The 15,000-nt window shown below is 38.4% G+C and overlaps 1 long non-coding RNA gene and 1 pseudogene across 2 annotated transcripts in view; one reads left to right on the top strand and one right to left on the bottom strand.

Moving 5' to 3' along the window:
* The window catches only part of LOC138011041 (uncharacterized), a 12,042-nt gene extending 6,487 nt beyond the window's left edge, over window positions 1-5,555 (bottom strand). The window contains exons 1-3 of one of the 2 annotated variants that reach the window (XR_011124629.1): window positions 5,105-5,555; window positions 4,249-4,412; window positions 1,144-1,214 (exon numbers count right to left, since the gene is read on the bottom strand). This is a non-coding gene — a long non-coding RNA (uncharacterized lncRNA). The remainder of the gene's footprint in view (window positions 1-1,143; window positions 1,215-4,248; window positions 4,413-5,104) is intronic. The other variant, XR_011124630.1, reaches the window with a different exon arrangement.
* A 3,955-nt stretch (window positions 5,556-9,510) lies between these two features.
* LOC138011793 (uncharacterized) lies at window positions 9,511-13,718 on the top strand (annotated as a pseudogene).
* The last annotated feature ends 1,282 nt before the right edge of the window (window positions 13,719-15,000 follow it).

Below are 15,000 nucleotides of genomic sequence, written 5' to 3'. Positions count from 1 at the left end.
AGCAGTACTGTAACAACAGTCCATTTACTGGACTGACTACCCAAGAGAGACAGAACTCATTAGCACAAAATAATTATTATTACAAAATTGGTTCTGCCTTCAGATAACAACAGTAAAAAATGGACTGACTACCCGAGAGAGACAGAACTCGTTAGGGTAAAATAAAAATGATTAAAAAGAGACTGTGCCTTTTGATAACAAAAGTCAAAAACAGACTATCACATACAAGAAATTATTTAAAATGCAATCTGTTTTGCAATAATAATTTAATATTATAGATACTTTTAAAGATTACATTGAAACTGATCAATGTACTTCAGGTCTGGTATCCAGCTAGCAGCCTAAGGCTATATTCTGTCTATTACATATACTGTATGTAGTCTGTTTCAGTCTGACCTCTACTCAAAAACAACAAACAGCACTTTCCTATGCTGAATTTCTCATTGGGCTAGCTCCGGGGCATTGAGGTACACAAGCAACCCCACCGTGACAAGGTATGGACTATGAGCTGGTTGCAAAGTACAAAATGATCAGAAAATCGTCTGGCATTACACAGAGTAAACTCCCAGGAGTCAATCGGTTTAGTAAAAATTTACAAACTAACAAACAAAACAAATGACAAATTATCCTAATGATCTTTTGCTTATTAGCTTGGCTCCACATAACAAGCTAAATTATGCTTCACAAATTATTATTATTATTATCATTATCATTATCATTATTAGGATATGTTGGTCAACTTTGTTTTCCATGCTCGACTGGTTATTTCATATCCAACAAGCCTGAACGCAATAATATTGTTTTATTGAAAATGTCCCCAAAATAGAGAGAAATCTATTGACTTCATTGTGTAACTGTATATTTTCAGCTGACATGTACCCTTTCCATCATTTTGTAGAGCATGGAATATTAGCTCATATACCAGGATGGCAGGGCCAATGAAAACTTCTGAATTGTATTACACAATGATAAAATTTTTAATATTTTTTATTATGTTTATAAACATCACAAAATTTACACAGTCTCATTTTGAAGAGAGCACAAAACAATTTATCTCATTGGTCTCTGTGCAATGTACATGTATGTAGTGTTTGCATGGTACTTTTAAAAATACAAGAGTTTCCTTAAATAACAGTTACCTACCTTTTAGAAAAGTCCCATTCAAGACAACCTCCACCAGCCCTTTTTAGCTGCCAAAGACCTAATACATTGCCCTGAAACAAATTATGGACATATACATGTAAAAACCCTACAAGGTCAGCTTCATGACCCGACATAATGGTTATGGTAGGAGCTGTGGAAATTTGACCAGCTGGAATTCCTTGTTGACACCCTGGCTTACAAACTTATATGGAAGCCTGTGACAACATCCCAAAGTGTCCACCTTACCAAACTGACCATTTTGTACATGTAATAGAATCAATAATAATTATTTATTGTTGAATTTTTCATACCTTTTTATTGATAATGTCTGAATTAGTGTTTGAAGGGTACAACTCAAAACAAATTTTGTATTTCACTCATAAATTTGCCCTTTTTTTGAGGGTGCCTGGGCATAAAGCACTCAAAGCACTAGCTTGTGAGATTTCCCATATCCAATTAAAACAGTGGAGCAATCATGCCAAAAATTGTCTCTTAAAACAAAAGTTTTGAGATATAAAAATTCCTCAAGATGGCTTTTTGTGTATTGTTATGAATAGGCCATTTCCGAGTTCCTATCTGCTTCCTCTTCAAAGCGAGTCTAAGTGCGAAGTGTTTGTGATGGTAATTAGGTCTACTTTACATATGAATGAAAACTAATTTTCAGGAGAAAAACTTCGCACTTAGACTCGCTTTGAAGAGGAGGCAGACATGAACTCGGAAATGGCTTATTAGATTAACAACCCGCTCCCTCCTGAGAGTGACACTTATAGATTTTACTCTGTCTAATGCCAGACGATTTTACTCGTCAATGGGGGCCTCTTCAGGAATGAATGGGTTAAGTACTCATCAAATAAAATTTGAGGTTTTGGTGGTAGAAATTGCAATATTAACTGCATCACAATATGATATATGATATATGGCTAGCTCTACTACATAACAGTACATGTACAGGGTTCTCCCTAGTTTTCAGCGCAACAGGTATGGCACCTTTTCACACCGGTAAAGCAATTGGTTAATGTTTGAGGTTCTGCAAAGGATAAGCGACTTCTGAGTGTTTGCAGGCGGTAATAAGTGCTCTTACAAGCAGTAAATTTTACCGGTAGCTTTATCAATGTTTCATGAAAAATGCTAGTAATGCAAATGCTTTTGAGTAGTCTACTATGGAATACTCCACAAGACAACTGAATTTTTTTTTGTTAAGGCCCACATACATGTACATGCAAACAAGCAAGTGACAAGTAACAAGCGAGAAAGCTTGTATACCATGTCATAGGAAATAGTTACATATCACCCTGCACAAGCAATGTGGAATACAGCCAAATATATGCTGTGCAGTTATTGACTGATTGGTTAAATCTTTTTATGATTTGGTATAAAGGGCTTCACATTACTGAACATGTGACATCGTTTGCAAAAGGAGCCAGAGCCGGCCAAATTTTTGCGCGGCCCATCAAAGAAATTTGAACGCAAGGTTAAATTCCGAGAATACTTTTTCTCACAGTCCAGGAACGAAGGTGTGAAAAAGCAACGTGATCCCAAACCACACGTCAATAATAATAACACCGTAACTGTTCATTAAAGTTGTTAAGATCAAGATCACGTAGTGCAGTATGACACAGGAATAAAACTAGTAACAGTAGAACCGAAAGAGTTAATTCTTCATGTGAATCGTTCCATGTCTGTTTATATTATTTTCTCGTCATCATGTCACACACCAGGCAGTTACTTTAATGTTTAACTCCTCATTTCACAACAAAAGTAAATGCGACATTGCCAGGCTTGCGGATTTGTTTAATCTAACAGCAGTACCGCTAAAAGAAAGGGCCTATTTTCGTCACAATGAGGAGATATGAGCTTCCACGTTTACTGGCTTGACGGCGCAGGATAAAATTGCTTCAGTTGGGCAGTGTGCTGGCAGTCATTGGGGAACGACAAGCACTTATCAGATCGAGAAGTCCTCGTAAATGCGAAGAGGGTGAGTGGTCGCGTAGAAGAGAATTTCAACTTGTATGGTGGCGCAATGTCTATTCGCAAGCAAAATACTGGACATTTGCGACAGAGATTCTTTCTCGGACACACTGCATTCGTAAATTAACTCATTCATGAGGATTTGGCGCAGTAACTTTTTGGTCTAGTGAAGAACTTATAAAAAAGGGCACTTGAATTCTCCTTCCCTCTTTCTCCTCTGATGAAAAGACAATAAAACATGTGCAATATATAGGATATGCACTTTAAACAATAAACATTGTCAATGTCAAGTGTTTGTCTCTCTGTAAAGAATTCTCTATAGGGTAGACATTGAAAGCTCTTTTGTTCAGAAAATTTGTTTCATTCATAAAAGGAGTAATTTTCAATAATGTACCTGTACAAACATTACCGTGACTTTCTTTAACTTATCTTGTGTTGCCTGAAAATAAACCTATAATGGTATGATATGAAACACCAAAAGCACCCATTGAATGAAAGTCAGTATACATGTAGATAGTTATAAACTGCATGACAACGACAGTGTCAGCAATTATTCGGTGCCCTTGAATTAAATTTGATTTTTGTCAGCCTTTTCAGGTGATCAGTTGTTTCTTTGTTGTACTTACATCCAGTGTAAGAAATATGGGAAACATAAAAATCCCAGTGAGTTAATAGATTGTATACCTCAGGTATATGCTACCCAAGAGGTTACAAAGTGAAATGGTGAAAGAGTGAGTTATGGATTGTATACCTCAGGTATATGCTACCCAAGAGATTACAAAGTGAACTGGTGACACAGTGAGTTAGTAGATTGTATACCTCAGGTATATGCTACCCAAGAGGTTACAAAGTAAAATGGTGTGACAGTGAGTTAAGGATTGTATACCTCAGGTATATGCTACACAATTAATTATTAATAGCATAGCTGTAAATTTAATTTTGTATACTCTTTCGCATCAACTTTTAGGCCATGCTTTAACTTGCTTTTTCTGTGCACTTAGATCGCTAAGAAGTAATTCCAGGTTTCACCTGAAAGCATTGTGATTGTGCATAGACCTCAAAAACCCAACTCCTCCCACTCACCTCCCAAATACACAAGAATGTCAATTAAAATAGCTACAAGCTTCGTGTACTTACTCCTGTTCCACTTAATTTTGTCAGATTTATCATCATTGTCTGCCACCCTTCATCTGGGATTCTGGCCTCAAAAGAACCCAGTCGGGAAGTTGAAATTTGTGCAAATACTGTTGCAGCACATCTGGAACAATAACCTAGCGATCAAGTCCACAGAACCGCCTTATCTTGGACAATCAAAGAAATTAGATAATTTATATTTTGGTCAAATTGATGGAAATAAGATTTGTCATCAAGATACTTTATTTGGGTGGGATTGACAGAGGTATTGACTATTAATGGGAGACCAAAGCGAGATAATCTCCCAGGTGGTTTCTTCTGAAGTGTAACCGACCTTTCAGTGAAATCTAGTGTCAAAGGAGTAATCTTATTAAGCGCCCAGTACAAAATTTAGCTTGCTCTGGCTCATCGTGCATGAGAAACCAGTGAAGGTACATGTAGGTATACAGGTGACAAGGGAGTAACTACAGAATAACCGGCCACTATTGTGCTCTTGCAGTGGCATCGTTTGAGAACAAGGCATCTGCAAGTGGGGAATAAGGGGCTGGGTATACAGAGATCCATATATTACATGTAACTCCCTATTCGTTATTATTGTTATTGCCTTGAATTGCCTTAATACAATATAAAGTGAAATTACTAAGGGAGTAGGTCTGCAAAAGTAATGACTGTGCTGAGGCCCTCCTTGGCGTTTTGGGAAACGAGGGAAGATGGCTATTTTGAACTGGGGAACAGAGGAAAAATGACAAAATGTCTTAGGAACAAGGCGAAATAAACAATTTTAGGGAGCAAAAAGCTGGGTACAAGTTTGAAAGCCATTTACACTTAAATCAGGTTTGTAAGTAAGATGACGACTTACCGAAAACTCCTCCGGCAGTGATCTTTTGAATCTTCCCGCCCATTCGATAAATGTAGCTGTTCGGCCAGGCCACCCTTTGTTCCAAACGTTCGTAGAACTCCCTTTACGTTTTGAAGAAGGTCTCTATTTTTTGCCAAGAAGTCTTCACCGATTAACCCTTTCGGAGACTGTCTGAGGTTGAATCATGTCACTGGCGTGTATCTTTGAGGCGAATGCTGATTATCTGACCTGAATAGTCGGTGCCCTTTCTTCCGGATTCCATCGATGTTTACTGGGTTTATTTGGTGGAATGCGTGCCACTTCACCCGCACAAAATGTTAAGGAATCGCAAAGATCCAATTTTGGTCGTCCAACAAGGGAAAAAGAGAGGAAGAGCACATACATTGATCGCCCGCGCGAAAAACAAACCGATAATTCAAACCGATCTCGTTCCCAGAGTCTTTGCGGCGGGGCAATTCATAATGGCGGACAAAGTTGTTGAATCATGTGTCGAATCATGTAATTATTGTGAAATGTCCACAATCCTTCTCTTTGTGCCAACATCCAATCACAACCCTTTGCGAGCCCAGTGCGATTCCTGGTTTCATTTGGGTGGAAAAACCAGGGAGAATTTTCTGCTTTAAAGGTGCAGAGCAAATTTCCTCAATCAAAATATGGAACGGGGGAAAGTGTGTTCCTTTTGAGATTTCCTTTTCTGTTTTTCTCAAGAGACTGGATACTAATCATTTAGAATAACAAATATGGCTACCAGATTTTCGATTTCGAGAAGTAATTCTCACCTGCAGCTACGGGCTATGAAAGCACCCACGTTAATTGACTGAAACTCGCACGATTAATTTGGGCAGCTAAATACCAATGCTATTTTTTTTCTTTTTTCAAGGAGCATGGTAAAGTCTGCTTACTAGCCTACATTACTTTCTCAATCTCATTCTGTGCTGGGACTCCTATATGAGGGGGACATGGGGGGGCCCTAAACACCGCAACACCGCAAAAAAAATTAACGAACACCGCATCACCGCAAGAAAAGTCGACGAAACACCGTCACCGCAACAATTATTTTTAGCTACATGATTTTAACGTGTACACTTGACATAACACTTTTATACCTGAACAATTTTCCACAAAATAAACACAACAAAATGTACTCTTGTCAATGCATGCCAAAGCGTCGATACTGTTGATACCCGTAAATCAGTTTTACCCGGAGAGGTCGTTTGTATGAAGTTCCATGAACATTACTGAGAAGTTGACCCGAAAAGCTGCCAAGCGATAAAACAACATTTCCAGAGTGTGGAGCAAAGAATTTCATTTCACCGAACACCGTAGCTTGCGAAACACAAACATCGCACACCGTTGGGTTTGCGATCACCGCAACACCGCAAATTGAGATTTTATTCACCGCATCACCGCATTGAAAAAACCATCAACACCGCAACACCGCAAATCCCCATGTCCCCCTCCTATATCACAAAGGCCTTGATTTATATGTTATTTGCATGATTCATCCCAGCAATTTACATGAAATTTACACAAAAAAACTATTTTATGGCCGGCTTGTGTCAATTTACATAGATTTTATGGCCTTTGCAATTGTTGTAAACAATTAAAACGGTCTAATCTTGTGAGGCCCCAAGTACCCGTTTATATGGAGAAAAATTGTCCCGGGAAGAAGGGTCACTCGCTTACTGGAGTTACCCTGGACCAGCCAACTTTTCCTACATTTCCCTATAAAATGCGGTTTAAGTAAACTGTTTACATGAGGAAAGAAAGTGGCTTGGCTAGAAGGGAAACCCACCTAGCCGGGTCACCCTTTGTCAACGGTAGGGTCGCCCTCCTGGCCAGGCCAACTTTATTTCATATAAACACTTTGGCTCGCTCAGTGGAGTCAACTTGGTCGAGGCAAGATGATGAGAGAATGCACGAGTGCCATCTTCCCAGTCTCCTGACGATCGAAACTGAGCCGGGCAGCTCTTGACTCAGGGAAAAAGGTTAGTTCTTTTCTCACATAAACGCTAGCTAAAGACCCGGCTGGGAGGGTGACCATCTTCCGAGGACAACTTTTCTCCATATAAACAGGGCCTAAGACTTGATCCAAGTCGAACTATTAAAACACATACCGATAGGCATTTTATAGGTTGCAGCCGCCGAACTTTTGATAAACCGAACTCAGTGCAACATGCAGGGCTAATTCAACAGTTTCCCACATAATTTAATTAGGTAATAAATATTCGACACTCAAAATCATCGTGAACAGGGCATACAGATCCAAAACCATTTGGTAACTTAGACAGGACCAGCATGATGATAGAGCGCAATTTACAGACATTTTATGAGACATGACCAAACGGCGTAAAATCTTTGTAAATTTTCGATTTATAGACATTTTTGCAAGATTTTATAAAGTCTGTAAATTTCAAGTATTTCCTCTTGTTGTAGCTCCAATAATTTATAAACATTTTACAGACATTTTATAGAGCTTTACTCAACAAAACTCTGTAAAATATCTGTAAAATAAATTTACAGAGATTTTATATTTATGGGGTTAAGTGTTAAAGTCTGTAAATTTATTATTTACAGACATTTTATGAAGTCTGTAAATGGTCCAAATTTTCCAGTGATTTTTGTAATTGTTTACATTACAAAACGCACGCAGTGTCAGTTTCACTGAAATGCATTTACGACTTGGCGGACCGTTTCATTTCAAGAGCACCCTTTTAAAAGCTAGTAGTAGAGCAAAAATATGACAGAATTTCAAAGAATTTCAAACTAAATCAGTATACATATGCTCAAAAACGAAAACTGAATGAGCGTCAATTGTGCGGTGTCAAAGACATAATTTGACATAATGAACGGTTACTACCGAAAGAAAGCTACCTAAAGCAGTACGTAGTTGCACTTCAGTGAGCTACTTAAAGTTTGAGTCCATAATGTTATCCAATGTTATCCGTTTCATTGTGAACTCATTTTCTGGAGGCATACATATGCAAGATGTTGTTGAACTTTTGAACTTCAAACCTGGTAAATATTTATGTCACGCAAAGTAACGAAAGGTTTCTTTTGTTCAATTCATAGTGCCCTGTTTTGTATCGTTATTGAGGCTCTGCCAACTAGGGTAAATTCCGATAAGCGACATGCCCTAAAAGCAGTGACAGCAATTGACGTGAAATCGCGACAAACGACATCCTTTCTTTAAATTTCCGACAGCAATGGTCACAGCAACGTAAACCATTGACAAAGCAGCGACACGGGACCCCCCCCCCCCCCCTCCCCCTTTCCTGGGAGAAGTGTTGTTTTGTTCTTGTTGTTTCTTTTCGAATAAAATTGCATCCTCGTTTACATAAGTATGTGATAAAAATAGACTACCAAGCAAGATGGTCAGTCGATGGTTTGAAACGCGCAATTTGTGGTAATAATTTACGACGCTTATTATACAGATCTGCTAACACCTGTTGCGAGTAGCGAAAAAATGCACGAAGCCCTAGGTTGTAAGCTAAAAGTCACTGAATCCCCTCTGTCTTATATAGACCTAGTCTCCCTCGCAGCCGTTTTTAGTCTCGTCACGCAACGCTCCTCCCCACAAACGGCTGCTCACATTCGAACAACATTCCTTTCCCTTTGTAGTCTTTGCGCCAATGAGATCACTGACATTGTTTCTTATGTGACCAATCAGAGCACAGGAGATTGTAATCAACATCGTTTTTCCCGCGCGTTTTGAGCGTAGTTTCTTGATGGAGGAAACGCCGAAGAAGGTTGTGCAAAGTGATCGTTGCTTTCTTTGTTCCACTTCAGTTCAGAAAAAAGAAAAAATTTATATTTTTGGAAAAAGTTCTTTTGATTTTCCGGCGATTATTAGTTCCTGTCTGGATGTGAATGCAAGCTGCTATTCAGCCACCAGCGAGTTGTCAGTTTGTAAAGCGTGCTACCGTCGACTGATCAAGTTCAAAAAGGCCTCTGATCATCTTGAAGAGCTCAAAGATGAATTGAAGGGAATCTTCAAAGATCGCAAACTTCCTAGAACGAAGCGCTTATTGAACGTTGAGAGCGACGGTGGAGAAACCCAAGCTTCGTGCTGTGGGAAATCCTCGAAGTGTTTGCAATTCGATCCGATCAATATCACTAGTACTTCTAATGCTACAGCCAATTCTAGTATTTCTACCGTGATCAGCCAACAGGTACGTTATAATACTCCGGCAAGATTTCCTATTGGTTCTATTGGTTCTATTGGTGTGTCTCCTATTAGAAGTCATCCATACGGACTTTTGCTACAAGCTTTTCCTACTTAAGTGACAGTAAGACCCCCGTGCGAAATTCCTCAACCGATGCTTACTTCTACTCCAATCGCCTCAAAAGCCGCTGCTTCCAATCATCTTACTAACACTAGTGAAACTTCAAAGACTGTTTTGAGCGTCCAGTATCCTAGTAAAACTATGAACAAAACCCTCTGTGGAAGCTATCAGACCACTGGAAAGGCTTTAGCACATGGCGTACCTTCACAGATCGCAAATGCCGTAATGAAAAATCCAATGCTTAGAAATCATGTCATTAAAAATGTATTGAAAACTTTGTCCAAAGAGGTAGCGGCGTTGTGCTCAAAAAAGAATCCTTCAATTTTAAGAAAATCAGGCAAAGAAGATCTGGCCAAATTCGACTTGCAACTCCTCTGCAACGAGTGGAAAGAGAGAGCTCCACTGTTCTACTCGTTCTTGATGACTTCCGCAGTAAACAAAAGGACCAAAGAGTGTTCTTGGTTTTCAAGCATTGCCATAGCAGGATCAGTACTTTTAAAGCAAAGGAGTGAGAAAATGGATGTAACTGCTTCGGTGCTTGGCGTACTTCTCAAATCAAAGTCAGTCGAGGTAAGTTATAGTAGTTCTTTTCTTGCATAAGGCCTGATGGAATATGTTTACGGGTCCATACCGGAAGTGCTAAATTAAGTGAGATGTAGGGGGAGCGGAGATGAGTCCATCAGTTAAATACAAAGAATGAATTTATGTAATCACTAAAAATGGTCATATATCCCAGTCATATTTACTGAAAAATGTATCATAGTGCAGTCCATATAACATAAATCTAAAATAACAATACAAAGCACCTGCAGTTACAATAGAGAGGGCATTTGTATGACAATTTTATTGTGTACAATTTACTTACAGAATTCTTGCCAAGTTTTCTTTCTTAACATTCAAATTATTCCTTCATGAAAATTAAAGAGAGAGAGAAAACCAAAAAGAAACAAGAATGCCATGTTCAGATTCAACTCACGAGTTCTTTGTTTTGTTTTTTTATTTTTAATAAAAGTAACAAGCCAGCTTGTGGTTGTACAAGTGACATGCTATCAAATATTCATCTAAAAAAATCTCTTTTCTAATTACTTGTTTAGGGCAAGATAAATAGACCTTTTTCACTTGTACATTTTGTTTTCCCAATACAGATCATGTGATAATATGCAGGAGATTTGATCCTTTATCTTGCTCATTAAAAAGAGTACATGCAAGCATGAATCTGTCTGCATGTACTCTTTTTAATGAACACGACAAAGGATCAAATCTCCTGCATATTATCACATGATCTGTATTGGGAAAACAAAATGTACAAGTGAAAAAGGTCTATTGCTGTAAGCTATTGTTAATTTATATTATTTCATCTCTTTAAGGAAAGCTAGTAAAATATATCACATTCGTATCATGGGTTAGCTGACATGAACACTTAACAGGTTCACTTTGTTTTGCATAGGAAGGATACACAGTAACCTATGTACATATTTGCTTGCTCAACAGGCTACTATCTCCAGATTTAACAAGATGAAACTGACTAATGCAAATTTCAGTATCCTGAGAAAACTTGATGAGCTTGGTGAGAACCATGATGCAGATCTTGTCCAAGCAAAACTGCAAATTTCAAATCAAAACAGAGAATTGAAGACTGCTCAAGATAAATGCAATGCTGCCTTTACAAGACATGCTTCCCACACCCACTGTTCTACTGAATGTCGTGATGAAATCCAGTCAGCTTTAAGAGAGAAATGTGAGCTGAAAAAGGCAGCTCACCCTGGCTTTGTCATCTCTTTTGACAACTTGGACATTCACTTGGAGCGAAAGAACATGACTATGGATTCACAGAACAAAGACTTCCACTGGGTAAATCATCAGATGGTTGAGAACAGAGTTTCTGGGGCCATGCTGGAGTCTTCAGCACCAAAAGCAAATCTGCTTGATGTTTGTAATTTGAATTTTTTGCTATCAGTGGAGGATCAAAGATGTCAGAGGCTTAACTACATTATCCTGTGTTCCAGAATATTGGTTGATTACTTTGATGTTTTAGCACCTTTGGCTGATGCCTGCATCCGATATATTCCACATAAATATTCAAATGAATTATCCCAGAAAACCAAAAAGGTTTGTTTCACATCAGTCATATTAGAATCATCACAGAAGTACATGTATTTCATTCAGCCATGTGATCCAATTTCAGGGTACGATTTATGTATGGTACCTTACCAAAAAGCTTAAATTAAAAAATGTGTATGGCTGGATAAACTTGTGTTTCTTAAAATATAAATTTAAATAATAAAGTCAGACATAAATGACCTGATCACAATTATTTATTTATTAACACAAAGTGAATCTTAAGTGGCAGTTATAGGGCAGCCAAGACAGTGTTGGTTTTTTAATAAACCCCTGAAGTCCACACAGCCCTACCCAACTCAGCAATGCATTAATTGTACATGCTCTGTAATCTATATCCTAAAACTCATCATTTCATCCACTTGTTGTTCAAGCCACAGAGTGCTTATGTCATGTATTTTCTATCTGCTATCATCTAATCCTTGTTCCACTCCCCTTTGACTTGCAAGTGTCAGCTGCTAAGTGTATATGTGTATCACTATAACAACTCAGTGTTTAAAATTGTCTTTCAGGTTCCCCTTGGATTAATATTCAAGAACGAAAACGCCAATGAGGACATGATAGAAATTCTACAGCAGTTCCATGATTATCTTCCTCAGACACACAATGGTGGTATAGATGGTCAGTTGTTTTCTGGAGACCAGCTTACAATTGAACGGGCAGTGAATATTATATCCTCTGTGGCCAATGGTTACACTCCCAAAGACAGACTTGAAGGAATCAACTTACAACTGGGTGATTGGCATGCTGCTGTCAAACTACTCAGTGTGAGTAAAACAATATTAAAATTATCAACACATTTTTTTACAAATTACATTTGTCACTGAAAACGCTGTAATTTCTTATGTTGAGTACAATAGGTCTACTACTGATTCATCATCGTCATTACTTTATTGTACTATACTAGTGTTTTTTCTCGTCAACAGTTGATCTACTCCAGATTCTACAGTGGAAAATCAACAATTGACAGTTGCACCATGTTTTCAGACCGCAATCTTATTAACCGAAGAAATGTTTCTGGGGATGTAACATCATCGTACCGTCCAGACAGAGACTTCCTGGAGATTGTTTTCCAGTCAAGAGTCATTGCAGCTGCCAAAAAAGTTCTTGGATTTGAAAACAAGACTGGAAAGCCAACAAAGTTCAACTTACCATCTAAAATAGATTTGCTAAGGAAGTCAGAAAAACTTAATAAGCTACATGAGCTAGCTGGCAAGGTCGTTGATGAATTTGTCTTTGACCAAAGTTCTTCTGTTGATGCCATTATTAATGCTGTAGTGACTGAACAAGAGAAAGAACACCTGCTAGGCCAACAGAACCTAACACCTGATGGCAGATTTCCCTGCCGATTTCGTGGGTGCAGGAGCACTTTTAAGTACGATGGCAAAAGCCGCAGAAATCATGAACTCAAGCATAACCCACCAGTTCAAGTAGAGGATCCACCTACTGAAATCACTTTCTCCACACAACTTCCCTCAACAACAGATACTACAGCAAGCACTGAAAATATCGAAGTTGGTGATGATGACTCTTCTGGAGTTACAAAGAATACAAGTGATGATGTTTTCAACTACAACTGCGCACTTTTGGCTGACTGTTTTCTTTTTTTAATTTCCTCGATGCTATCAAAGAAGGTGATGGAATGAGGCTTATGAGACAGTACAAGTTTTCATGCTGTACTGTAAAGCAGATGATCCACATAGTACAAAATATTCACTAGAATGTTTGTACCAATTTTTTCTGGTCCATTCTCTGTTGTCACCAAGGGACAGTGAATGTTTTACTTGGAACCGGTTCACAAATAATCATGGTAAGAAAGGCACCAACATTCCTCTGGATGAAGCAGCAGAGCACAGCAACAATTATGTGAAGCAAGCTATCAAAAACCTAGGACCAAACCTAACAGAAGCAGCCATATCAAGAATATGTAAAGCTGAAAGTTCTACATCATCAATCCTTGATAATCTTGATGAATCTTTGAAACGACATGCAAAATCTGGCAAACATTCTGATCCATCTAAAGAGAGGATCTGCATGAGCTAATCAAAAGAGCTGAGGAACTGAATGTCTTTGAGGAAACAGTGGGACGTTCTTATAATCATTTCTGTGCCTTCAAGCGAGACAGGTTGGAAGATTTGGATGCCTCAAAATTATATCACTGGATAAACAAACACAAGAAAAACATACTCAGGGGTATCAGAGCTAGATAAACAAAGTAAACAAAACATTTTTTGTTGGCACATGGGAAATTGAATTTGAAGATCATAGCTTTTGAGAATTCACTGTCTATTTAGTATGTAATTGCAGTTTTAAGTAGTCTATGAATAGACTGGACCAACACAAATGTACGATATATGAGAGCCTAGTGACTAGTATGTACCTGTGATGACAAACTGTTACAGCCAAAAAGTGTCAAAACAGGACCCCGAAAAAGTCTGTTGGCCCAGATTTTAACCCAAGAAGTACCCAGGTGCTGCAACTACTGATGATATAAATGAAGTTGATGTAAATGTCTTCACAGGAATCCATCTATTAAAAAGTCTGAAAGATTTTCAATCTGACTGAATAGTGACTATTAGCAGTCTAAAATTTACAGCCTGTTATGCAAGCAGAATACAATTTGATACTGGCAGCAGCACCAATGAGAGAGATTCAATTTTCAAAGAATCAATTGATCAATACAATCTATAGCCTGCATAGCTTGGTGGTTTTCAAGCAGTTTGTGCACACGAAGAAAGTGGCGAAGCGGCAATAACCAGCGGTGAAGCCACAAGGAGCCTAGGAGGGAGACAACTGAGAAACGTAATGGCTTTGGCGCTTGCTTTCGCAGCTTCGCAGCTTTGTGCGCTCGCGCTCAAATTGCTTTAAAATTTGCCTAAACCACCAAGCTACGCAGGCTATAGAATCTACAGTCTTTCATAGCATTCTCAATCAAACTTCAGACCATCACCTATCATAAATTATTTTTCTCTATCACATGTATACACTCAGTAATTTATTCACATGTGAAATGTAACTAATCTCAAACAGATGTTCATCTTTTGTGACTTCACATGACAAAACTTTCTATTGATATGATAGAGTATGAATAGCACACAATTTATTTTACTAATCAGACAATGAAATTTACCAGTAGTCTGATTTACATGTAAAAATATGACGATTTTATTAGATTTATTTTCCTACCACAATGTAAATTGTAAGACTATAGAAAGACTTCATTCTAGCCTGGCAGGGGCAGATTTCAGGAGGGCCAAAGAAGCTGTACTGTTCAACCCCCTCCCCCCCCCCCCCTCTCCCGCAGTGTTTTCCACCAATCTGTGTTCTGTTTTCATTATTGCCAATCTTTTTTGCCCTGCCCTTTGGCCCTCTTTCTTTAAGTCCTTAATCTGCCTCAGCCCAGTACACGATACAGTTAAGTCAATCACGTTAATAAACAATTATTGGATGAGGTTGAGCATGATATCATGAATTATCAAAACCCAGGTCTGT

This window comes from Montipora foliosa, chromosome 7, assembly GCF_036669935.1.
Source record: "Montipora foliosa isolate CH-2021 chromosome 7, ASM3666993v2, whole genome shotgun sequence".
Lineage (NCBI taxonomy): Eukaryota > Metazoa > Cnidaria > Anthozoa > Scleractinia > Acroporidae > Montipora > Montipora foliosa.
The sequence above is the reverse complement of the archived record's forward strand: the minus strand, read 5'-3'. Positions and strand labels throughout refer to the sequence as shown.